General features: G+C 38.4%; 1 long non-coding RNA gene and 1 pseudogene across 1 annotated transcript in view; one reads left to right on the top strand and one right to left on the bottom strand.

Moving 5' to 3' along the window:
• LOC149159884 (uncharacterized) overlaps positions 1 to 27,975 on the top strand; it is a 92,887-nt gene that overhangs the window by 23,723 nt on the left and 41,189 nt on the right. The gene's annotated exons all lie outside the window — the stretch shown is intronic.
• On the bottom strand, positions 1,091 to 22,529 carry LOC149159885 (putative beta-D-xylosidase 7; annotated as a pseudogene).

Here is a 27,975-nt window from a genome sequence, read left to right as displayed (position 1 = left end):
TTGTATGTGTTGTGGCTATTACTGAGAGAAGTTGTATAAACAGGGGATGGAACAATGCAAATTTTGGGGAATCCAAAATTTTTGTTTGATTGGGCCAATGGACATACAATGATAACAAATCTAGTACTGAATACAGTCATGATCAAAGTCTTATGTATAAAAATAAATTCTCAAGCAATTTTGTTTACCAACATTTACAAGGAGTGATACAAAGGCAGACCAACTCTCAGAATCAGAAAATCCCTTTTTTAATTTTTAAAAAAGATGATAAAATTTTTGTTTATGTCTTGAATAGGGTAGTCATCATACTTAGGGACATGTATGTCTAAGATTCCAAGATACAATTTTGATGATATATATGAAATTCCTAGATAAATCCTTATAGAAAATGTAAAAGGTATCTTCTGGGGTGGTCTATAGACAGCTTCAAGACCTATTTTGGACAAAAGGCTATGACAATGTCTATTTTTATTTCCTCTTGAAATAAGTGTTCTCTCTAGTATACTCTACTTGTTTTCCATATCAATTTGGCGTTTGGTTTAGCCTCGATCCTTCCAACCTTTTCATAAAAAAACGGATCAAGGAAAAAAAAAGTAATTGAGATATACTTATGGAAGAAATACCCACTGAGGAGTATAGTGACAATGATAAGACAAGAAACTTCCTCAATAAGTTTGATGAAATCAACAAGTGTTGGCTATTAGTTGTTTACCAATTTTCTATGTTCAAGAATGAGATCATGGAAAGACTACCCGATTCAATGCCTTTTTTGAATATTAGACATGTACAGACTGGAGGACATGTTAGTTAGTGTGGTCAAGTATATTCGGCTTCCTATTTATAACATTTATGCAAAGGGTGCGCAAGTCCCAAGAGTGGAGAAAATTGCACAAAAATAACAGTTACACATCCTGCAAATGTTTCAATATTACACAAGGATCCAACCTACTCAAAACCATAAATGACATTGTTATTTTACATCCCAGACGACAATGAGAATATTTTCATGTAGCCATTTTAGTTCCCAGAGATGAAAGACAATGCGAGTATTGTCCTGAAGATAATCAGATTATCATTATAGGTGGTAGTACTATGGATTTTTGTTCAAGTGTTTGGTAACAAGTGAAACTGGATACTGGGTATCACCAACAATTAGGGAATGGGAACCAATGGCCAAAAGTATTTGCCCATTCTCTTCAATAGTACTGAAGTGATCATAAGGTTTAATCACAAATATAATTTTAGCTACCTGTTTACTCGGGACATGAACACTACGAAATCCAATTAGCTGCTTTTGTGGGGCTCCTTTGTGGGTTGCAGGGGACTTGGAATACAACAACACTACATGCCTCCCATCCATGTTATCATGGTTCCACACAAGTATGGAGGATCTGAATTTTAACTTACTGCAAGGGGTGTTCTCCACTCTGACATGAGCTTTTCCTGTGTCACCAAGGGCTTCAACATGCTCCATTGTCACATTCAAATCAATCTTCTTGATGGTTGTGGAAGAGAACTCATATGAGTATGCTGAGTAACTCAATCCTTGACCAAATTCAAACACTTTCTTCCCTGTGTAAAATCTGTATGTAAGGCCGAGATAGCCTGTATGATGATTTGGATGCATGTTCATGTCCGTCATTGGTATCTTCACGAAGCCTTGAGGGTACCATGTCATAGGAAATATGTCACCTAAATAGTACAAACATACACATCTCATCCAAGTACTTCAATTTTTCTGCAGTATGTTTTTCCTTTCATCAAAAGAAACTGATAGTATACAAATCCCAAATTCGTAAAAAGATAACAACAAAAATATAGGTTAGTTCCAAAGGGGAAAGAGAATTCTGATGCTTTGTTCCATATTACCATTGGTGGTATATTTCATTTTACTCCAATTTTTTCTTTACTTGGCTTTGGAACTAAAGAATAATCCACAAAAAAAATTGATTAAAAATAAATCAACATGCCAACAAGGAGATGTGTAGTCATGAGGTGTCCCTGGATTTCAAGGACATTAGAGATATAGAAAATAGTTATTATTCAAAAAAAAATTCTAGATATTTCCTTACAGACTGTTGCAATAACACTAAACTATCCTAGTGTAAACTTCTTTCAGTTGTTACAACAGCTTATAATTTTGTTGCAAAAGATTCATTTGACTCTAAATTTAGAATTAATATCGAATTAATTTCTTTAAATGTTTGAGTAGTCAACCTTCTCCATATATTTTATTCAGAAGGAAACCAAACAAATTCTAATATAAATGGAAATTGCTACTTACATGAACTAAACAATTCTCAAAATCAATAAAAAAATCACTAACATTGCCTATAAGCTAAGAAAAAAAATCACTAAAATTTCTTGTAAACGAATTATAATCATTTGCATTCATTGTAAACTGCGTAGAATAAATCACACTATAATTTTAAACCAAAATTCGATAAGCACTACTAAATAGAAGAAAACAACATGTCAAGAACGAAAATCCTACATGAAATGACCTACCTTAGAGACATTCCAAGCCAGGTTATAACTGGAGAAATTCAAACGAGAAACTCCACAAGGAGAAAGGTGGTACCAGAAATTGATCAAGGACAAGGACAGAATGAATAAAATTCTATCCTTCGAGAGCCTTCCAATTCCAGCATCAATCTCTGGATGGCCAAAAGGCCAAAGCATAATTGTTGGTTAACTCCCAAAAGACTTGATGGATTCTGGAATGATGTTTACCAAAATTAAGGAACAACTCATAATCAATCTGAATTGAATCTTCAGAAACAATGCAACCATCGCCAATGTGTAGGTCAAATGGAACCAATAGCTCAGTCTTTTTGTTGGAAGATCTGGTCAAGCCTTGCTCCTATGGAAGAAGAGCACCAAGCACCAGAAGAAGCAGTCCATGATCAAGTGAATTGAAATACCAATTTAAGGATATTGGGTCAGAAATTTTTGTTACATTACTCTTCCCTAATGCCAATTGTAGCATATTGAATCAGAATTTTTTGTTGTAGTTGTTAACCATGGCAGGATACCCCTAGAATTTTTGTTCTCTTTTTGTTTAAATTTCAGAAAAAGAACAAGGTTTGGCCAGTAAGACCATAGGAAAATATAATATAATGGCTATTGTAAAAAATCCCGCGAGAGCCTAAATCTATGATTTTAAATTTTATCAACTCTTCTTGCCAAGAAATTTGAACAATTTAATAGAAGGTTATAGTCTCATCAAATTTTATGGAAAACTTGGATTGCTTGTGGTAAAGGGGATGGCTACTATTTAGAAAATTGGAATATCATGCGTGAATAGATGGGTTTACAAAAATATTATGTTTCCCCTATTTTTAAGAGAAGTCTAATTTCCACTGGAAGAATCCTATGAGTACATGTAGAATTGTTTCATAAAAATAACATCCCTTAGCAAACAAATCTGAAAACCACTCTAATTAAAACCGCAACAAATGGGGAGGACTAAATTTAAGAAGTTAGAGACCCTTTGGAGAGCTACCTTTAGTATATAAATGAAAATCGAACATTTTCATTTTTTTGATAGCCTTCTCTATTTATGTATGATGATGTCTCTCATAACAAATCTCACTTATCAAACCAAAGATATAATAGAAAATAATAGCTAAACCATGTGAATGATGGGAAAATAAATAGTGCTAAAGTATAAAATCGCAATACTATGATTTGAAACAACAATAAATGGATGTGATGATGAAATACCTGGATTGTAGTCACCAAAAATAATCTCTGCAAGTTCCTCACTAGGCTAGCCTGCCCAAATAATGCTAGAGATCTGAGGATCATTTATTGCAAATGACACATCCACTAGCCTGCCAGAGAGGATGACAAGCACCATAGGTCTTTTGGCAGCACGAGAAACTTGATACACTAATTTCTCTTGTTGGCCTGGTAGAGTCAATTTTATTCGGTCTCGTTCCTCCTTTTCTTGGGTTTGGTCTAAGCCAACAACTACAACCACTTCATCCACTTTCTTTGTAGTCTCTACAGCTTCACCGAACAAATTGTTAGAAATGCATGCCAGGTCCTCACACTCGGAGTAATACAGAGTGTCCCTAACATATCTCTACAGGCCTTGAAGTGGTGTTATGGTGTGACATGGAAGACATGGACATTCACAAGCATTAGGAGAGAGGATAACTACTTTTCACTACCTATACATATGGTCACACGTGTGTAGATTGCAAAATGAAATAGTTATTTATGAATGATTCACGTGTGTAGATTGTAGAATGAAACAAGTATTTATGAATGATTTTTTATCTAGGGAGACTGACCATAGTATTTTCCTAGGAGAGTAGTTTCATTGTTGGCATTAGGCCCAATGACAACCAATTACTTGGTCCATGTTTTTGACAAGGGCAGATGTTTTTTGTTGTTCTTGAGAAGCACAATACCCTGTCTTGTAGCTTGCAATGCCAATATTTGATGTTCAACAGAGCACACAACCTGCATTTTAAGTTTTCCCTCCAATTGATGGTTGATATCACCATCAAAAATCCCAAGATGCATGCGCATAGAGAACAAATTGCGAAGGGATTTGTCGATATTTGATTCATTCACTTTTCCTTTCGCTATTGCTAACATTGTGTATTTTCACAAATAACTTCCACAATCAACATCCATTCCTAAAAAAAAACATGTGGTAATACTACTATCAGAAGAAGTAATCGCCATCTTATCAATAACCGTATGGTACTGCTAGTATAGAGAAAAAAAATCAACTGAAGACAAGGCTTTCTAAAATAAAATTGATGGATGATTGCAACTAGAGATAGGTTCTTTACCACTATTTTTTGGGCTTTATAAAGGTGCATTGTTTTAAATGTTTATTGGGTGTATTGAAATATAGCCACCACATAAACCCAAGTGCGATATGTAGCATGAGGTTTGGAAGCTCGAAGATGCGTATCTTGAGTTGACAAAAAATTTTATTAAATCAGTGTGGCCCATGGGGTTGTATATATGCAAGCTTTAGCTTCACAACCTCGAAGTGTATATCAAACCTGAGTTAAAATGGGTCCATCCTGATGTATATGCACTTACTTGTTTTTGGTATATTTATGTATATTGCTGGAGGCTGTGAAGCTCAAGGGTGCATACCTTGAGTTACACAAACAACTCTTTAAAACAGAGTGGTCGTAGATTGGGATTGACAATATGCAACCTCTAACTTCAGAATCTCCAAGTGTATATCAAATATGACTCCTAAGTTAAGATATATCTGTCTTGATGCTTTCATAATATAAGATGGGTGTCTATTAAACTAACTTGTATGTATTTTCCTGCTTTCAGAATATAAGATGGGTGTCTATTAAATTAACTTGTATGTATTTTCCTGCTTTCAGAATAAAAACGAGTCTATTAGTTTATATGCATTTGTATGCTTCAACGTTTATATGGGTAGTTACCTTCTTTCAGAACGTCCGCTACAACATCTTCTGCAGTCGGTGTATACCGATGAGAAGTGTAAATACTGGCAACAACGTCAGAGTCTACTATGATGTAACTGAAAGACAAAATTCATATCAAAGAAGTGGCATTCACCCCAAAAAATTATACTCTGCATCTAACACATCTGAGGAAACATTACCCTTGAAATCCCCAGTCACGTCTCACAGTGCTAGTGAGAAGGTTGGAATCACCACACGTTGGGACTCCATTAAGGCTGTTGAAAGAGCACATGATACCACTGGCATGCCCTTGCTCCACAGAACTCTTGAATGACAATTGATATGTATCCAACAAGTCTTGTTTGCTCACCTTCTCAAAAACATTAAATTAAAAAACTCTCTTGAATTATCACAAACCCATTCAAATCCAACTTCCAGTTGCTAACCTTAGCAATTTGTGTGAACCAAGATATGCATAGTGGAACTTTACCATTAAACCTGGTTGCGTATAGAGAAGCAAGTATTTGGGGAGATTTTCAACACTGGGTAAAGCTAAACATTGTAGTTTGCAATCTATATTTTAATCCCCACCGTCACTTAATAGGAGGATTTTATAGTGGTAAAAACAATTCCAGTGGACTATATAAAATCATCTCGTAAGGATACTGTAAATGGTTTTGATTGTTGTAGATCCAAGGCTAGCAAACAAGGTCATTAGCTCCTTAATAGATGCTAAATTTAGAGGGAACACTAAATTTGAAAACTATAACAAATAAACCATTATGTTGGTAAAATTTTAAGGAGGATAAATATAGTCCTCCATACCACTAAACATGCGGACATGTAAACAATGGAGGTGTAGTCCACAGTGAGAGAGATGTATGCCTACATGTGGAGGACTATAATGCCTGATCACAATACGACTAACCTAAGTGGGTAATGGTGCACACCAGGTGTACTGATCGACATAAGACCCTAAATCTTGGAGGCTATCGGAGACTATATCTATCCTCGCCCTAAAGGCTACTTGTTATGCTGTTGACCTGCGACAAAATACCAGAATACCAAATATGCAATGAAATACAACCCAGAACATAGAATAAAATGAGAAATAACAACATGTATTTTATTATTTAGAGATGAAAGCAATGTTCACTTGCCTCTTCGAGGGGGAAACCTACAATAGAGCAAGGCTCGATTACAGAATAAGAACTGTCCCTCCTCAAAGGGGAGTCTCTATCCTTTATATAATATTCATACATGCAATACCATGGGTCAGTACCATGGTTATATTTATACCATCTATCTAGTATGATGGCCCATTTGCAACTAACTGTGGTCCCTTTCTTTAAATGTTGGTCAACCACTTACAATTATTAATATGGGATTTATTGACTCTTTAACTAACTATAACTATGACTTGACCCTATTACATAAATAAGGGGGTTAGGGTTGGACCCTAACATGCTCTCCCCCATAAAAACAACCTTTTCCTCAAGGCTGAAGCAGCAAAAACTGCTAAAGAATAATGTGTGGTTCCTAGGTTGCATCTTTTGGAGAGGTGTCTTTCCATTTGATGAGGACTCCCTTGATCGTGCGGTCTCGCAGGTGCCGTTCTCGCATGTCAAGAACCTTTTCAGGTTGGATCTAGATTGAATGTTCTTCATCCAATTCCAGTAGACTAGTTTGAATTCTGTAATTGTTCCCTACCACTTTCTTGAGGCATGAGACATGGAAGATGGAATGGATTTTTGCAGTGGGTAGCAGGGCTATCTTATAGGCTACTTCTCCAATGCATTGAAGTATTTGATATCGTCGGTAGAATTTTGGAGATAATTTCTGACGACCCTTGTCTTTGAGTGATGTTTTCTTGTATGGTTGCATCCTAAAGAATACCGGATCCCCTTCTTGAAATGTGCGCGCTGAATGACATTGGTCTGCCTATTGCTTCATGCGATTATGAGCTTGACGGAGATTATCTTTGAGGTGGGCGACAATTATTGCATGGTTCTGTAGGAGTTAATCCACTACTTGTACCTTAGAGCATCCAGAGATATAAGTAGTAGGTGAAGGGGGGAGTTGACCATAAACTGCTTCATATGGAGTCATCTTGGTGGCGGCATGATAGTTAGTATTATACCACCATTCGGCTAGAGGTAACCATTGTGCCCATAGATATTTCTTTTCTAAAGTTAAGCACCTAAGGTAGGTCTCTAGACATTTGTTGGCTTCTTCAGTTTGTCCATCAGTTTGGGGATGATAGGAAGTACTGAGTTGGAGTTGGGTGCCTTGTAGCTTGAGAAGTTCTTGCCAAAAGGTACTAGTGAAGATCGGGTCATGCTCAGACACAATGGAAGTGGGCATGCCATGCAATTTGAAGATTTGCTCCATGAAAGATTGAGCCACCAAAGTGGGCATAAAAGGGTGGAGTAGGGCACAAAAATGAGCATACTTAGAAAGTTTGTCCACAACCACCATGATGACTGACTTGTTGTCTGACATCGGAAGACCAGTAATGAAATCCATAGAACCATCCATCTAGATTGAGGCAGGTATGGGAAATGGTTGTAAAGTGCCTAAGGACTTGACTGTTTCTCCTTTGTGGCGCTGACACACATCACATTCAATGACAGAAAAGTAAGAATGTCCTTTTTCATGCCTGTCCAAAAGAAGGAACGATGAGTGGAAGCATAAGTCTTATGAAAGCATGAATAGCCTAAAATGGGAGATGAGTGAAACTATACTAAAATGTGCCTTTTGAGGGTGGATTTCAGTGATATCACTACTTTGTCCTTGTAGCGAAGAACTTCATCCTTCCAATAGTAGCCCATTGCGGAATTTGGACCTTCTTGGAAGCTATTAATGAGTTGGGAGAGCGAAGGATGTGAAAACAATTCCTTGCAAGATTCTTCAATCCACTTTGGAATGGGAAGAGAGATTGCTAGCGGGGTGTTGTCCTCCTCAAATTAGTATGATAAAGCATCTTCTACAACATTTTTTTCCCTTTCTTGTAAATTATCTCATAATCATATCCCAACATTTTGGCTAGCCATTTATTTTGTTGTGGCAAGGATTGGCATTGCTCCAAAAAATATTTAAGGCTTTAATGGTCTGTGTGGATTTGGAAATGTGGCCCCAATGAGTATGGTTGCTAGGTATCCACTGCATGTAAGATGGTCATCATCTCCTTCTCATAGGTAGATTGTCCTAGATGTTTCCCATTTAGTTGTTGGCTAGTGAAGGCCAAGGGTCGACCTTCCTACATTAAGACAGCCCCAATGCCCATACCTGAAGCATCACATTCAATCACGAAAGATTTGGTGAAGTCGATGTTGGAAATAATACTGAGAGGGGGGGGTGAATCAGTATTATCAGATTAGATAAAACTTTTCAATTTCATACTCAGAAACATATACGCTACTTCAGTTAAGTGAACCCGCATGTACACGCTACTGTGTCTAAAGCAACTAGCGTATATCCAGAGATCTTATGATTCAGTTAGCTTATCTTCAGTAAATGCATCAGAACATTATTAACCATATTAACAGTAAACAGGTGCAGTATAACAGAACAGATCATCACACAAAAGCCACACACATGAACACCATGATATAAGGTGGAAACCCAATGTGGGTGAAAACCACCTGCTGCAATTTGTTTCTATCTTCCTTTAATAAGAAACTTCTTTTACAATGTACTGGTGCAGTCCTTTACCAGCACGCAGGCTACAAGCTGCAGAGGGCTACAACCCTCTTAGCTATTGTACTAGCCGATCCATTTACTAGTACGTAGGTGCCTACCTACAGAATGCTCCAACCTTTACTCGTTTTCCAGCTGCTACTGGAAGGGAGCTACAACCCCCTGGCTCTTGTACTGGCTGATATGTTTACCAGTACATAGGTGCCGGCCTACGATCTACCCAGGACCATGTTTCATACATTTTCATACTGGATCCAAGAGTACAAAACAAACATTACTACAATACAATCATCAACTTATACTTGCATCATAATTCATTAAACAACCCAATACTGAATCACTGAAACCCTGTCATCAAGAACACAGAACCCAAACCAGAGCCCAAAACTCTGCAACAACCACCAGAATCAATAGCAACCTGAAATATCAAATCTTATTATGCATACGCTACTTCACTGCACCAAAACCGCGTGTATACGCATTTTCTCCAAAGGCAACCCGCGTGCAGATCTAGAAATAATTACTTATACCTTCGCTGTCAGATCCGACCCTTGCCAAGCGTCCCGAACAGATAACCAGCAATACCAGATCTTCTCCCTCTGTCAGATACACAATGCATACCTCTTTTCCTAATGATCTTCTCCTTATATAGCCTTAGGCCCTTCACAATACCACGGGCCAAAACCATAGCAACACAATACCATCAACTTCAAAACTAGGAATCAACACGTCCGTCGAGACACCATGGTCCAAAACCATAGGCACAACTTCCAAGGAATAACTGCCACGGACCAAAGATAAGTTTTCCACATACATGCTCTTTTACTGAAGCCAACCTGCGTGTACACGCGACTTGGTATATAGTGAACCAGCGTATATATATTTTCTCTTCATACTTGTAGTCTGATCATCAATTCTTTGCTGCACTAAGATCTGTCCTCTGATTAAGTTGCCATCACCTGTACCTTTCTCTGAGTGAGTTTCCATCAAGGACAACACTTGTATCATAATGCCAACAATCTCCCCCTTTGGACTTGATGGCAACCACCACACCAAGTCACTCTCCCCCTTTGACATCAAGGGCAAAGGGCGGACCAAGATATTTTCTTCTTTGGTATACCTTCTGCTGTCCATATTGCTGTCCATATTGCTGTCCATACTCTCCCTGAGTACATGCTGAAGTTTCTGATTTGGCTCCAAGTTATACCAATCCATCCATGCTCCCCCTGAGTAGATGCAAGTTCTAAGACCAGCAATTCATTCAAGACCATGACTATCATTCATCATATATGATCTGTACCATCAGCCTGCAATACCATTCCTTTGATCAAACAACAAGATGTATCATTTAGCTTCATAGACTTTATCAACAACTTCTAACCATAATGCCAACAATGCATTATTTGAAGTATATGCTCCCCCTGAGCCTGTGCCATCTGTAGTTAGATCTGATCATGCATACATCAGTAATAAGCATCAAGATCTCATCATCATCAAGTTAGGATTAAACACTTCTAACATCTTACAAGTATCAAAACATTTCCAAACATCCTCAGCAGACTGTAATCGTTAATCAAGAGAGCAGATATTGGACTGAATCATATCAGACCCCTTTTCTGAGCCTATCCCCACTGCATTTCTTCAGACTGACATATACGTGATTTTGCAGTGTTAAACTCGCGTATATACGCGACTTCCCTTCATTAAACTTGCGTATGAGAATTAGAACACTGAAGTTCTATGCCTTCAGCTCCCCCTGAGTCTGTTATGTCTGTGCTGTGCTGAGTACCCTGTGCTGTGCCACATCTTTCTGACTGAACTTCCTTCTTCTTCCATATCTTCAGGCATGTTGATGATTTCTTCTTATCATGAGCTTTGTTCTTGCAATCCTTTGCTCTATGTCCAAACTTATTACATGCATAGCATCTTACATGTTTCATATTCCTCCTATAGCAATCAGCAGCTTTGTGGCCAAACATATTGCAAGAAAAGCAATATCCATTAAAGTACCTTGAATGTGAAGATCTTTCTGCATGATGGTCTTGAAACCTTATTCTTCTACATATGGCTGCAACATGTCCAAGATTATGACATACATAACATTCAACATTATTCATGGGAGGAGTAAAAGATTTTCTTTGAGGAGTCTCTTTCCTTGATTGTTGATGGGGTTGTCCTTTCATCTCCTTGTAGAGCCTTTCAGATTTTGCATTAGAGATTCTTGTCTTACTTTGTGAACTAGATTCACCTTCAATAGACTCATGAAAACCAAGACCAGTTTTGATAGCAGGGGACCTTTGACTACTAAGAATATCATCCAAGATCTTAGTACTATCTTGAAATCGTAATAGTTTATCTTTTTCTTCTAATTTACTTTTCAAGATATTTACCTCAACTTGATGTTGTTCTTCTTTTTCCAGACATTGCTTCTTCAAGGTCTCTTCAGCTTTCCTTCCTTCATCCAACTGATGCCTTAGTTCAAGGATCTCATTCTCTTGCTCTTTATTCAGCGCTAGCAGCATTTGTCGAATTTTGGATGCACATTCCAACTGATCTTTTAATATGATGATTTCTTCTTTGAGGGCATTCTCCCTTTTGCTAGGTAGATCTTGCTGATCTATGATTTGATCTGATGCTTCATTTGCTTGTCCATCTTCAATCTGAGGTGATTCAGGATCTGAATTCTTGCTTCCACTCAACGACAGGTTGTCATTGTTCCTTTGAGCTATCTTCTTCTTCTGACATGCTTTCTTCCCCATTGTTCTACGAATCTCCTTCAAGCGATCAAGCTTCTCTGAAGGACCTGCTCTAATACCAATTGTTGGAAATAATACTGAGGGGGGGGGGGGGGGTGAATCAGTATTATCAGATCAGATAAAACTTTTCAATTTCATACTCAGAAACATATACGCTACTTCAGTTAAGTGAACCCGCGTGTACACGCTACTGTGTCTAAAGCAACTAGCGTATATCTAGAGATCTTATGATTCAGTTAGCTTATCTTCAGTAAATGCATCAGAACATTATTAACCATATTAACAGTAAACAGGTGCAGTATAACAGAACAGATCATCACACAAAAGCCACACACATGAACACCATGATATAAGGTGGAAACCCAATGTGGGTGAAAACCACCTGCTGCAATTTGTTTCTATCTTCCTTTAATAAGAAACTTCTTTTACAATGTACTGGTGCAGTCCTTTACCAGCACGCAGGCTACAAGCTGCAGAGGGCTACAACCCTCTTAGCTCTTGTACTAACCGATCCATTTACTAGTACGTAGGTGCCTACCTACAGAATGCTCCAACCTTTACTCGTTTTCCAGCTGCTACTCGAAGGGAGCTACAACCCCCTGGCTCTTGTACTGGCTGATATGTTTACCAGTACGTAGGTGCCGGCCTACGATCTACCCAGGACCACGTTTCATACATTGTCATACTGGATCCAAGAGTACAAAACAAACATTACTGCAATACAATCATCAACTTATACTTGCATCATAATTCATTAAACAACCCAATACTGAATCACTGAAACCCTGTCATCAAGAACACAGAACCCAAACTAGAGCCCAGAACTCTGCAACAACCACCAGAATCAACAGCAACCTGAAATATCAAATCTTATTATGCATATGCTACTTCACTGTACCAAAACCGCGTGTATACGCGTTTTCTCCAAAGGCAACCCGCGTGCAGATCTAGAAATAATTACTTATACCTTCGCTATCAGATCTGACCCTTGCCAAGTGTCCCGAACAGATAACCAGCAATACCAGATCTTCTCCCTCCGTCAGATACACAATGCATACCTCTTTGCCTAATGATCTTCTCCTTATATAGCCTTAGGCCCTTCACAATACCACGGGCCAAAACCATAGCAACACAATACCATCAACTTCAAAACTAGGAATCAACACGTCCATCGAGACACCATGGTCCAAAACCATAGGCACAACTTCCAAGGAATAACTGCCATGGACCAAAGATAAGTTTTCCACATACACGCTCTTTTACTGAAGCCAACCTGCGTGTACACGCGACTTGGTATATAGTGAACCAGCGTGTATATATTTTCTCTTCATACTTGTAGTCTGATCATCAATTCTTTGCTGCACTAAGATCTGTCCTCTGATTAAGTTGCCATCACCTGTACATTTCTCTGAGTGAGTTTCCATCAAGGACAACACTTGTATCATAATGCCAACAGTCGAGTAGTGAAAATATGGGATTGGAACACATGGCGTGTTTGAGAACTATAAAGGCCTGTTGTGATTCATCATTCCAGAGGAATGAATTTTTCTTGAGAAGGTGAGTGAGGGGTCTAGCAATGCGGCCATAATTGTGGACAAACTTGCAATAATAGCTGATGAGACCCAAGAATCCTCTCAAACTCTTCAAGGTCTTTGGTTGGGGCCAATCTTGCATTGCATGGATCTTTTTGGGATCCACCCTGATACCTTCACGCCCCACAATGTGGCCTAAATACTCGACTTCTTTAATTCCAGAAGAGCACTTGGACAATTTAGCAAATAATTTATGCTTCCCGAGGAGTTGCAAGAGCAGGTCTACATGCTGAAGATGTTTTTCCCAGGTGAGACTGTAGATGAGAATTTCATCAAAGAAAACAAGGACAATTTTCTAAGATATGGTTTGAGCAGGTGATTCATGAGGCTCTTAAAAGTGGATGGGGCATTACAGAGACTAAACGGGATGACCAGGAATTCATACTGGCATTTGTTAGTTTTGAAAGAAGTCTTCAGAATGTCTACTTCTTTCATGCGAATTTGGTGATAACTCGAGTGAAGGTCTAGCTTATTAAAGAATTGAGCCCCATTTAGTTCATCCAGCAAATCATCAACAACCAGGATGGGGAATTTATCTTCAACTGTTAGCTTGTTGAGGGCCCTGAAGTCTGGCCACATATGCCATTCCCCATATTTCTTGAGCACCATGACCATAGGTGATGGATAAGGACTAGAACTAGGATGAATGACATCGGCTTCCACCATGAGTTCCTTGATGATTTTTTCAATTTCATTCTATTGGGTGAAAGGGTATTCGTATGGGCACACATTCGATGGTTGTGCCCTTGGGACCAAAGTAATGCTATGACCATGTTCCCCTCTCGATGGTGGAAGCTCATGAGGTTTGTCAAAGACCTATAGATGGTTGTTTAAGAACTGTTGCATCTCAGGATGAATATGAAGAGTAGTGGGCACGAAGGCCTGGATGGCATTAAATTGGGTGATAACTCCATGGTGGCCCTTTTTTAACAACCTTTCCATCTGATGCGAGCTAATTACAGGAGGAGTACTTGCTTGGAGTCCGCAAAGGGTATGCGTGTGGTCGTTCTGCTTAAAGCTCATATATAACTCCTAGAAATCCATTGTCATTGGGCTGAGTGTGCGGAGCCATTCAACACCTAAGACAATGTCACACCCACCTACGTTGATGGAAAATATGTGGGTCTTTAGGTGGTAATCTCCGATCTAAAGTTTTATATTTTCACAGTGGCCATCACATTTCATTGTCCCCCCATCAGCAATCTGTAGCTGGAAATTAGAGACTTCTCTGACAAAACAATGCACAGCTTCTGTGATTCTCTGATGGATAAAGTTATGTGTGCTGCCACTATCAATCAAGACTACTACAGGGTGATGTTTAATAAAACCTCTAATTTTGAGAATTTGGGGAGAAGAGTTGGGTTGTGTTATATTCTTTCCACGTAGTTAACAGGGGGGTTTGAGGGGCACCTGTAACCCCACTTTATGGTGTCCGAGGTAGCACCCCGGAAAATTTTGGTTTTGGACCCTATGTTAGGTTGGGCGGACCCACCTATGATTTTGTGCATGATTTTCGCATATGTTTTTTGGACATGGTGGTTTTCATTCCATGGTATTAGATGCTTTGGCATGTATAAATATGTATTATAACATTGAAAGGAACATAATGAAAAATCAAGCTGGTAGTCCTAGTTTTGGAATCTAGGGGAAAATCTCTGTGTATATGTGTTTTATGTGTTCTGCTCTCACATTATTTATTTTCCATGTTTTACAATTCGCATGCAGGTAATTTTAGTACGGGGTTAAAACCTACAGTTGGTATCAGAGCAGATTTGGCTTCAGGGGGACGCCTTTATTGTTGAGGGGTTTTGCTCGGGCTTGTGGTAGGCCCTGTTCAGTGGGAGATCTATGAGATTGATTCTGGTGGTGAAAGAAGATCGCAAGCAGTGGAAAGATAAAGATCGAGAAATTTAATGGTCAGATTTTTGAGTTGTGGAAACTCTAGATGAAGGATCTGTTGGTGGATAAAGATCAGTGGATCGCAGTAGATCCGGGTACTAAACTAATAGGAGTGTCTGATGAAGAATGGAAGAAGTTGGATTGGAAGGCAAAGAGCATAATACAATTGTGTGTCTCAGATTCAGTATTGCTGAATGTATCAAGGGAAGATACAGAAAAGGCTTTGTGGGACAAGTTAGGGACTTTGTACCAATCTAAGTCTCTTGTGAATAAACTGTTCCTGCTGAAAAAGTTGTATAATCTAAGGATGAAAGATGGAGACTTGGTGACAGAGCATCTGAACGCATTTAATACTGTGGTAAGTCAATTAGTATATGTTGATATTAAAATTTCAAATGAAGATAAATGCATCAGTTTGTTGTGTTCTCTACCAGATTCGTGGGATAGTCTGGTTATTACAATAGGTAGCAATGCAACTACCTTGCAATTTGATGAAATAGTCTCAGCCTTGCTGACGGAGGAGATGAGATAGAAAAATATGGAGAACCAAAATGGTGATGTCTTGTCTGTATGAGGACGGTACCATGAACAGAAACAAAAATAATTCATTGAGTGGGAGATCTAAATCTAGAGGGAGATCTAAATCTCCAGGAAAACCTATAAAGGTGGTGTGCTGGAAATGCAGAAAGGAAGGTCACATCAAAAGGAACTATAAATCTAAAGCTACAGACAAAGGAAGTGGATCTGATGAGGCACCTTCTGCAGAGGTGAAAACCACCTCAGATGAAGGTGGGGATGTGTACTTGGCTTCTTCAACTACACATGTAGATCATGAGGCATGGTTGATTAACTCAGGTGCATCCTTTCACTTCACTCCCCATAGAGAGTGGTTTTTTGAGTATGAGAAATATGATGGTTGTGATGTCTTCTTGGGGGATAACAGGAAGGCTAGAATCGTTGGTCGTGGAAAAGTAAGGTTGAAGCTGCAAGGTGGTAGGGTTAGAACACTTCTGGGTGTTCTACATATTCCTACATTAAATCTAAATTCTGTTAGTAAGCTAGATGATGTAGGTGTAAAAACAGTGTTCGAGAAGGATACCTGCAAGATGGTTTGGGGAGCACTAGTATTGATGCGGGGAGTTCGAATTGGAACTCTGTACAAGATGCAAGGTAGCATTGTTGTTGATGGGTGCAACAGTTCTGTGGTTCCTGAAAGTGGAGCAGAAAATCTAGTGGTCTCTGGAGAAAAGACCATGCTATGGCAGCCTTCGAATACTTCATGGTAAAGGTATGGTAGAAGGTATGAGTAATAGCTCTCTGGATCTTGATTTCTGTGAAAATTGTGTATACGGGAAGCAGAATCGGGTGAGTTTCCCGTCTGGTGGTAAGAGGGCGAAACATATATTAGAGCTTGTGAAGAGTGATGTGTTTGGACCTGTGAAGGTTCCATCACTGGGTAAGTTTGTGTACTATGTATCATTTATAAATTACTTCCCAAGGAATACCTGGATATATTTCCTTAAGAAGAAATCTGAAGTCTCTGATAAGTTTAAAGAATTTAAGGCTATAGTGGAAAACGAGACAGAGAAGAAGATAAAGGTGCTAAGGACAAATAATGGTGGAGAGTTTTGTAGTAAGGAATTTGAAGAATTCTACAAGAAGTGTGGTATAGCACGATAGAAGACTACTCCACATACACCTCAGCAAACTAGAGTTGCATAAAGAATGAACAAGACATTGATGGAAAGGGCAAGAAGCATGCTCAGTGGTGCCGGGTTAGGATAGGAATTCTGGACAGAGGCAGTGGATACTGCATGTTACTTGGTCAACAGGTCACCTTCATCAGCATTGGAGGATAAGACTCCAGAAGAGGTATGGACTAGTAAGAAACTCTCTCTTTCACGTCTGAGGGTATTTGGATGTGATGCATATCTACATGTTCTAAAGGAGAAAAGAACAAAGTTGGATAGTAAATCTAAAAAGTGCATCTTTATTAGGTATAATGATGGTTTAAAGGGTTATAAGCGTTGGAATCTAGTAACAAGGAAGGTTATGTACAACCGAGATGTGGTGTTCGGAGAGGTGAAAGATGTTATTAAACATGAAGTCCAACCAAAGGAACCCGAGAAGATAGAGTTTGAGCTAAAGGAGGAAGAATCAGACTCTACAGCAGAGGAGGAATCAGGAGATGAAGAGCCACAAACTCTAGTTGTGAGAAGATCAGTTCGAGAAAGAAGGCAGCCAGAAAGGTATAGTCCATCTACTTTCTGTTCAATTTTTTCTTTGTTTGTTACTGATGATGATCCCAGAACTATGAAGGAAGCAGTGGATTCAGAGGATGGAAAACTCTGGAAAGAGGCCATGGTTGATGAAATGGCACCTTTGCACAAAAATGAGGCTTGGGATCTGGTGGAGTTGCCAGTTGGAAAGAAACCCATTGGCAGCAAATGGGTGTTCAAAAAGAAGACAAATGTAGAAGGAAAAGTGGAGAAATACAAAGCTTGGTTGGTAGCAAAAGGTTATTCCCATGTGCCGGGAATTGATTTTGGTGATATTTTTTCTCCTGTTGTCAAGGTAACTTCTATTAGATTTCTTTTATCTATTGCTATTGCTTTTGATTTTGAGGTAGAACAGATGGATGTGACGACAACATTTCTTCACGGGGATCTGGAAGAGGAGATCTACATGAAGCAACCTAAAGGCTTTGCGGTGAAGGGTAAGAAAGAACTGGTATGTAAGTTAAAGAAGTCTTTATATGGGTTAAAACAGTCACCAAGGATGTGGTATAAGAAATTTTGACACATTTATATGGGGACTTGGCTTCACCAGAAGCAAAGCAGATCACTGTGTGTATTTTAAATTAATTGGTCACCGTGTTATTTATCTAGTCTTGTATGTGGATGATATTTTGTTGGTTGGAAATGACAAAAAAGTTATCCAGGATTTGAAGACCCAATTGTCCTCCAAATTCGACATGAAATATGTTGGTGCTACAAACTATATTTTGGGCGTGGAAATTAAAAGAGATTGGGCAAAGAGGAAGTTTTGGCTAAACCAGAGGAAGTGTGTCGAGATAATATTGCAGAGGTTTAATATGCAGGATAGTAAACCGGTGAAGGTTCCTATTCCTGTAGGTGTGAGGTTATCTACTTAATAGTGTCCCAAGACACAAGAAGAGGAAGAGGACATGTCTCATGTTCCATATGCAAGTGTAGTCAGTAGCCTGATGTATGCAATGGTTTGTACTAGACTAGACATTGCACATGCAGTGGGAGTATTGAGCAGGCTTATGTCAAAACTAGGGAAGCGGCATTGGACAGCAATGAAGCGGGTTTTCAGGTATTTGTGTGGCACTAGCGATTATGGTTTGTACTACCAAGGAAGACCAGGATTGGACAGAGTGTTGGATATTCATGGCTTTGTTGATGCAGACTGGGCTGGAGATCTGGATCAGAGAAGATCTACAAGTGGGTATGTGTTTAACCTATTTTGAGGTGCAGTCAGTTGGATGAGTAAGAAACAATCTGTAGTGGCACTGTCAAATATTGAGGAAGAATATATGGCAGCCACTCATGCAAGCAAGGAAACAGTTTGGTTGTAGATATTGTGTTCAAGTATGGGGTTAGTAGAGGAAGCTATAAGGATAGATTGTGATAGACAAAGTGCAATTTTCTTGGCAAAGAACCCCGAATATCATTCAAAGAAAAAGCACATTGATGTTTAGTATCACTTTGTGAGGGATATGATAGAAGACAAAAAGGTGTTGCTAGTAAAGGTAGACACTTTGAAGAATATTGCAGATGCATTGACAAAATCTGTGAGCTCTGAGAAGTTCTCTTGGTGTAGAGAGACAATGGGCATTTTAGGGCTGGAAAAATGACTAAGCTCTCTTGTGGCCCCCTGTGGAAAGAAAACAACAAGTGGGAGAATGTTGGGTTGTGTTATATTCTTTGCAAGTAGTTAACAGGGGGGTTTGAGGGGTACCCGTAACCCCACTTTATGGGGTCCGGGGCAGCATCCCGGAAGATTTTTGTTTTGGACTCAATGTTAGGTTGGGCGGACCCACCTATGGTTTTGTGCATGATTTTTGGACATGTTTTTTGGACACGATGGTTTTCGGTCCATGGTATTGGACGTGATAGTTTTCGGTCCATGGTATTAGATGCTTCAGCATGTATAAATATGTATTATAACATTGAAAGGAGCATAATGAAAAATCAAGCTGGTAGTCCAGGTTTTGGGATCTAGGGGAAAATATTTGTGTATATGTGTTTTATGTGTTCTGCTCTCGCATTATTTATTTTCTATGTTTTAGAATTCGTATGCAGTAATTTCTGTACGGGGTTAAAACGTACAAGAAGAAATACCTGCCAAATCATGGAGTGAGATAACTATTTCTTCTGGTGTAGCTGGGAGCTCATTGTCCTGCTGGTTGTCCTCATCATCCTTCTTTGGTCCCTCAAAGGATGGGGCTTCCTTAGATGAACTGTGATTAGTAGCATCAATTTGAAAGAATTTGGGTTCCTTGCATTTATGCCTCAACGAGTATTTGTCATCGCAATAGTAACACAATCCTTTCTTTCTTCTTTCCACCATTTCGGCTGGTGACACCTTTTGAACCTTAAGTGTTTGGGTAGTTCCCAGAGTCTAGGTGTGGCGTCCCTTGGCTATGAAATTTAGACGAGGTGACTAGGTTGCTAAAGCACGTTCCACTTCATGACCCATTGTGCAAGCTTCCAACCATGTGGGCGGGTGGTGCATCCGGACGTGATCTTGGATGGTGTCTTTGAGACCACTAATAAAACATTCCAAGTAGAAGTCATTTGTGAGACCTCTTGTGTAGAAGGCTAATGCCTCAAATCCTGTAATATAATCATTTACTGTGCCTTTCTGTCTAAACTTAGTAAGACGACCTAAAAAATTAGATTCACATTCAAAGTAGTCACAAAGGGATTTTGAGAACGCCTGCCAAGTAATTGGCCTTGCATAGCATTTTTTATGCCACTGCCACCATTTCCATCTTTCTTGGTCCAAGTAAAGGACCCCCACACGTAGCTTAGTCTCATCATCTCTGATGTGATTCAGCATGAAATATTGGTCCATTTGTGATAGCCATATTATAGGATTAGAGCCATCAAATTTCTACATGTCTAGCTTGTGTGGTCGAGGGTGGGAATGTTGGTGGTTTCCATGGAAGTGAAGAGAATGGCTAGATTCTCCTTCATGGTATTCATTAGAAGCATATGCCTCCAATTGTAACACCAACTTTCCCTTTGTGAATGTGTCCTGCAATGTTTGGATCTACTTCGATAATTCCTCCAACATTTTTTCAAGGGATTCCATCTTCTCATTGGCCATAGCCTGAGCTCTAGCTTCTACCATACAACGATTCGGTTCACTTGCCGTCACTATGAAAAACTTTGGGACCACCCAAAAATTGAGGCTAAAAAGATAATCCTTCCAAATGTCCTGTGAGAATCAGCCCAAGGTATAGGAGCCACAAGCCTCCCTGCAAAAATGGTCAGATCTGTCTACGAAACCCCCAACTGCATAGTGTGACTAGGAATGCGACAACAACTGAACCCCAGCTGCTAGATCGGAATGGTATCCTAGTGGATCTTATTGTTGCAACGGTGCAAAACCCAACCTGTTAGATCTGATCTAGCAAAGAAGATGATGGGTGATCTTCAGAGAGAAAAGGGAACTATGGTCTTAAAGAGTGTCAGGTGCTACAAATTGCAATATACATAAGTCTCAAAAAGTAATAGTCAATCCAATCTTTCAGGGCACTAACTATGGAGGATCAACCATACCCTTAGTTGTACTACCTGACTACCCTATCGTACGTGCGAGTAATCTCCACGAGTGTTGTTCTTGGTGAACTATAGCAGCAAGACGACCAATAGTTTATCTATGGCGAGGTTTTAGGTGAGCCTAGGGGGTTTCCGATATACCTAGAGGGTATGTGGAAGACTGTCTATGCGCGGTTCTGTCTAATGGGCTACTACTCAAAGGGGTACCCACAGGGGTTACAAGGGAGTCCAACAAGCTTGATCACCTCTTGTATTTCCTGCGTGCCTGCCTCCCCAAATACACAGGTTTATGTTCTTAATGATAGATCCCATGGTTTAAAGATGCCAAAACATGTCTCTAGCCAAAAAAAAATTCTGCTACAAATGGAGATACCACCAGCCCTAGAAAGTGCTCCGATACCACTTTTTATGCTCTTGACCTACAAGAAGATGCCAGAATACCAAATATGTTAATAAATTCAACCCAGAACACAAAACAAAATGAGAAATAACATCACTTATTTTATTATTCAAATATGAAAGCAATGTTCACTTGCCTCTTCGAGGGGGCAACCTCCAATAGAGTAGGGCTCGATTACAGAATAAGACCTGACACTCCTCAATGGGGAGTCTCTATCCTTTATATAGGATTCATACATGCAATACCATGGGTCAGTGCCATGGTTCTATTAATACCATCTATCTAATACCATGGCCCATTTGCAACTAACTGTGGTCCCTTTCTTTAAATGTGGGTCAGCCACTTACAATTATTAATATGGGATTTATTGACTCTTTAACTAACTATAACTATGACTCGACCCTATTACATAAATAAGGTGGTTAGGGTTGGACCCTAACACTACGACCTCCTCACATGAAAATCGGAACAAATATGGAAATGTAGAGTTGGTAATAGAGTCTTACTAGAGCATCGAAAGAGAAGTGGGCATGGCCCTCCCAGTTATCCATGTCGTAAGCTATGAAATTATTACAGTAAGAAAAAGTTCTCAAATGTGTAGAAGAGCGGAAAATTGTGTTAGAAGAGGAAGAAAGGGGATAGCCTTGTAATCCCCTAATTTCAACAACAGAGTGCCTACTAGATAGCTGAAGATCTTCTCCCAGAGTTTCTTGACCCTGGCCCCATCGAGGATCTCTGAATATATTGATATTGGGCACCTAGAACGTAAGCCTTGATGCCTACCCTACATTGTATATCTCTCTAGCTTCAATGCAATTAACCCGCAAAACCATAAAGCAGGTGTCCTTCTTTAAGTGAGATGAGTTATAGGTATTCATAGCATTATAGAATACAATGGAAATGGAAAAGTTTTCTTCCTTTACTGGTAACTGAGATGAGATATAGGCACTCATTACATTATAGAAATAAAATGGAAAGATTCAAACCAACTGAGATGAGATATAGGCACTCATTACATTATAGAAATAAAATGGCAAGATCCAAACCTGGGTAATGTGATACTAGAGTTTGACATCAAAGGATGCAATGGTTAGTATGAATTGAGGAAAATGGGTAGCTGTATGAATGGGTCCATTGAATTGAATGGTGCCACCCCAATGAGAAACTTCATGCATAGCTTCTGACCAAGCGTAGAAGTTGAAATTCCCTTTGCCTGTCAAATGAAAATTTGATGAAGTTTTTCTATTTTTCATACTCTTCATTATTCTTCCCTATCTTTATTTGACAAAGTTTTCAATTTTTCATGCTCTTCATTATAGTTCCCTCTCTTTATTTGACGAAGTTTTTTATTTTTCATGCCAATCATTAAACATTTTACCTAAATTGGTAAGTTTCAACCTTCTCTAACCTCCTCAATGTGGAAACTCTCTTTCAACTATTTTTTCATCTCAACTTTCATTGATTAATCTTTTTGTGAGAGTTCTTTATTTTTTTCCTAAGTTAACATATGTGTTTTCTTGAGATCATAATGACATTAATCACCTAGGGTTGGAAATTTTCATAGCACTAAAAATAACCACCAACATATTAAACTAAATAATCACCTATAAATGACATTAATGTAGCATTAAGTCAATATTAACCACCATATAAATTACCATATCCTTAAAATTGGCTTGTGGAAAAGAAGAAAATGTGACACAATAAAATAAGTGACATGATAAGAACACCATTTAAAACATTTGTGGAATCTCATGTCTTAGACCAGGTAAAGCTACGATACCCACCAAATTTCAGGAATGGATGGAGCTCTATACTTAGCCAAAGTAACCAAAGGCTTGCACATGTCCCTAATGCCTTGAGATGGCCTCCACCACAAACAAGACAATGAGGCAGCCCACAAGGGGTGAAATATGTCCTTAGGGGATTTGAACCATGGGAGAGAGGAGAATATCATGCTGAAAACTTATTGTAGAAGTTTGGAATTTCCTTTGACCATCAAAATGTCCTTATAAATTCATATTATGTGTTTATATGTTTATAAATTCTAATACAATAGCCTGAAAGTGAAATTGGTGGTAAATAAGTATGGAGAAAACCAACATCACATATGGAGAATAGTGCAATTCACATTGCTGCAGAGACAACATCACCTATCAAATTAAACATTGTTTCCCCTCTTATTTCTACAACTAAATCATGACCAACATTGGTGACTGCTAAACGGTCAACCTTGAATGAGGGTATCAATTCTTCCAAAGTTACCAAGGATTTACGCCTATGTCTGCAAACTCTTAAGAGGACCCACTACCACAGTGATGCAATCTACGAAGGTAAAATATGTGTGAGGGGATTCCAACCTTGGTGGGAAAATATCACCAACCCCGCCACTTATCTTACAAGATCCATTGTTGACAACATTGAAGACTTACATTAACATTGCACTTTTGAATATACTTAACCTCTTATCATATACATCAATGTATAACTTGTAAAATGAATATTATTGCAAATTGTTTGTTACTAAAGTGCAGAGTAGGATGTCAATAAGTTTTAGGTTAGACTACCACTAGTTTGAAGGCACAATCAGCAATAAGACATAGTTAGGTGGGGATAATAGTTTTAGCAAATTTTGAACTTCACTCAGCCCTCGCATTTTCTAAAAGTGGAAGCAATGAAAACAAATTAATTTTAAATTTCATCCAAGGAAGTAGAAACCAACCTAGATAATGGGAAATGAGAGAACCCCAACACTTCTTGAAAACATAATGAAGCCTGTAGATGAAGCCAAGAGTCATTGTTTGCAGAGCCGTGTGGAGAGGTGCATACACGTCCATCTTGTGATGACAGCATAGAGAGCACTTTCAAGCTCATATCATGCTTATTTTTGAATACACCTCAGTTATTTATTGTGCTTTCTCATAATCTAACTCTTAAAAATCATTCTTATGACTTTCTTCTCATTCCAATCTATCAAAACCCATGGATATGTGTCATTTGTCACGACATTTCAACTGCACAGAGTTCAATCGCCCCAAAAATTCTTTGCTACCAGATTTACTTCCATGACAAAAGTTGAAGAACAAAATGAAAATATCTTGGATTAGTATATGCAGTAAGTGTTCTGTTAAGGTAGTACTTTATAACTTTACTGATCTGATAAATCATAGAAGAAATGAATATTCAAATATCCAAATCCAAAATTACAAAATGAAGACTGTGGAATATCTTAATCTAGAATCACAAAAACCACACCACTTAAATCTACAAACGACTATTGAAATCAATATAAATAGTTCAGAGGCATGTGTTTGGAGACACGAGTGAGTGGGTACCTTTTCTCCTTCACACAAAACGATTTAAGAGATTTGAAACGTCATTATTACCTCACCGTTTCCAACTGATATATTTCTCAGGCACTTGAATTGTATTAATACAACAACAACATTATATATTCTCCATCTATATAGTTTTACAATAAATTTAAAAGACATTATATCCTACAACCTCTAACTATTCTCATTATTATCTTATTTCCATCCCACATTAATGCAAGCTTGTGTGGTACAATCATACTCTTGGGGAGTAAATAAATACAATGCTTCAAAATTAAAATGCAATGCTTGCCAGATAATTTATAGGACCACAATTCCTGGCGGTAGTAGCAATCCACCAAAATACATGGGTACCTAGCCATTGCAACTGCCAACCCACTAAGAACTACTTTGGGTACATGGTTCATTCATATGCTCAATGAAATCCACCTAAATGTATAGGAAACTTCATGTTTTTAGACCTATCACACCCCATAGAGTTTATAACCAACATAATCCACTCATAGAGAATTCAACTGACACATGGCTCATACTGTATCAAAGGTTTTACACTATATTAAACAATTTATCTCGATCATCGGGGACATGTGGATAATGGGTATACCTTATTACAAGAGTCATACAATGATATTCTCTTTATATAATACATCGATAGATATGGTTACATACTATTTACATGCTCCATATCATGCATGAATATGTACAAGCTTTGATAATGTCACATGTTATTACAATACTCCTCCTAAGTACCAACTCTAGCTAAGATCAAGCTCAAAAACATCAATGAACAATATACATAATCTGGAGAAAACATGTTAGACTTCTTCCAAATATAAGATGTGATTCATATTTCCACATGGTCTTGGGTTTGATTCAATATAATAAAATTTGTACCTTCATTATCCAACTCCAACCAATCTCCATTGCTACCACAAGGAATATTTTTACCATGCTTTTGGATGAAATTCCAAAGAATATCTATTAGGTATACAACATCATTATGTCCGCCATGTTGAAAACTCATCATTCCAACTAAGAAATATCTACAATTAGCACTGGGTGTAAAAGAATATTGCTTCAATTTATCTTTCACCACTATAATAACCAACCACTAGTTATTCATTGTAGAAACATTCTAGCGTCTCTACAAAAAATTATTCACACATGCTCCTCCATTATGATTTACTTATAGGATTTTCAACTCATATAACATACGAATTGGAGACCAATCAAACATTTTGGCGAAAAATTGGGACGAGACAAAATAATCAGGAACTTATTGTACTATAGGTTCTGACATCAACCTAACTATAAAAAGTGAACAATAGTGCATTTTGGAGCTAAAGAGAAAGAGAGACCATCATTATCTAACATTCAAGATTGATAAGAAGCTTCAGTAGATACTGTGGAAAATATTGGCATTCCTGGGGAAATTTATGGTGATTTCACTGCTTATGAATGCAATATTTAATCTAAAAAATGGTTATGCTACAATCCATTTAGAATTGTAACTTCAGCAATCTTATTTTCAGATTGATGAATATACTTGGTGTCTTCATATACATCTTCAAATTATGGATTCAACATTCATCTTGGATATTCATATGTTGTCTTTTATTTGTTAGAATCATGCATTTTAGCAAAATTATGGCACTCGCATATTGAGTTAACTAAGCTCAATACACTTTTTAAGTTTTGACTTCAAAGCATTTTTCTCATCACCATTAATGTTTTACATCAACATGTTCAAATGAAATTTGATCTATGGATATAATAATTCTATAAAAAATGCATAATACTTTCCTACAATACCCATTTTCCTATCAAGCTAACCATGACCAATTATTAGCTACAATGGAAAGTAGACTCTATTTGTTCTTGAAGTCACCTACCCAAGGGATGTGACTTCTAGAACTCATTGAAGAATTTGATATCTACCACGTGACCCTAGTGACACAAACTTATAATTGATTTTAACAACATATATACATGGAGTGCATATTCTGTTGTATTCCAGTCCTTCCCCAAATCCAAAATACAACTAACAATAGAAGATAAAGAAACAAGTGAAGAGAGAGTAACTGAGGGTGGCATCATCGAGTAGTGGTTAACTGGAGTTGTGGTTGATTATATCTATAATCTATGGAAGCCCCATCAATGATCATAGAAAAAATCATAGTGAGGTCTGGAGCCGGAGTCGTCAAGATAGTAGGGGCAATCGAGATAGTTTCAGAAAGGATGGGAGGAGTCGTCACCATTGGGACAAAATATTTCTCTTCGATTTGGGAGACGAGGGATCGTGCTTGTTAGGGCATGTCAAGGAGTGGTAGGGTGTGTTAGGGAGTGCCAAATCATGCCATGGAATGCAAAGGGTGTTAACACATGCCACATAGTTCAAAGTTATTTTTATGCACGCAAGGTGTTATGGGATGTCAAGATGTAAACTATAGTTAGTTATTTTATGGCCACAGTTGGACATGATCGTTGACTTCGAAACTTGTAACTTTTTAAGTGGGATAAGTTGAAGTTGTACATGAGTATTCTAAGATGAGTTATAGTCAGTTCTTATGTGAACAAGGAATAATATAGTTTTAGTAATTGTAACTTGGTCAAGTTGTTGTAGTCAAGGAAGGAATTGGTTGGGTTCCCAAGTCCCCAAAAATGTAAGGGGCATGATAACTAAGGAGTGTCAGGGCATGCCAAGGAATGTTAACACATGCTAGTCAATTTCAATGCATACTAAGGAATGTTAGGGAGTGTCAGGGATCACAAATGAGAACTAGGTCAAAATGCATGGAAATGAACAAATAAGAGTGTGTGCCAAGGAGTGTCAGCGAATTCTAGGCGTCCCAAGGATGAAGTGTGCTAGGAGATGTTCATAATATGAATTTCATGAGGAAACTTTAGTTGTGATAAGGGGCTCGCGAAATTAGTTTCAAACAAAGGGAGACTTTGGCTTGGGTACAATATTGTTTTTCCAATGCCTTTGTTGCATTCCCAAGCCACAAAAAAAGTAAGGTTATCTATGAGGGCATGACGGTTGCAGATTGTTGTTACACAGCAT

The sequence above is a fragment of the Pinus tabuliformis genome, chromosome 5_2 (genome assembly GCF_031772625.1).
Source record: "Pinus tabuliformis cultivar Carrire ecotype Pingquan chromosome 5_2, CPIR1, whole genome shotgun sequence".
NCBI classification, from domain to species: Eukaryota; Viridiplantae; Streptophyta; class Pinopsida; order Pinales; family Pinaceae; genus Pinus; species Pinus tabuliformis.
This window is presented reverse-complemented; position numbering and strand designations above follow the sequence as displayed.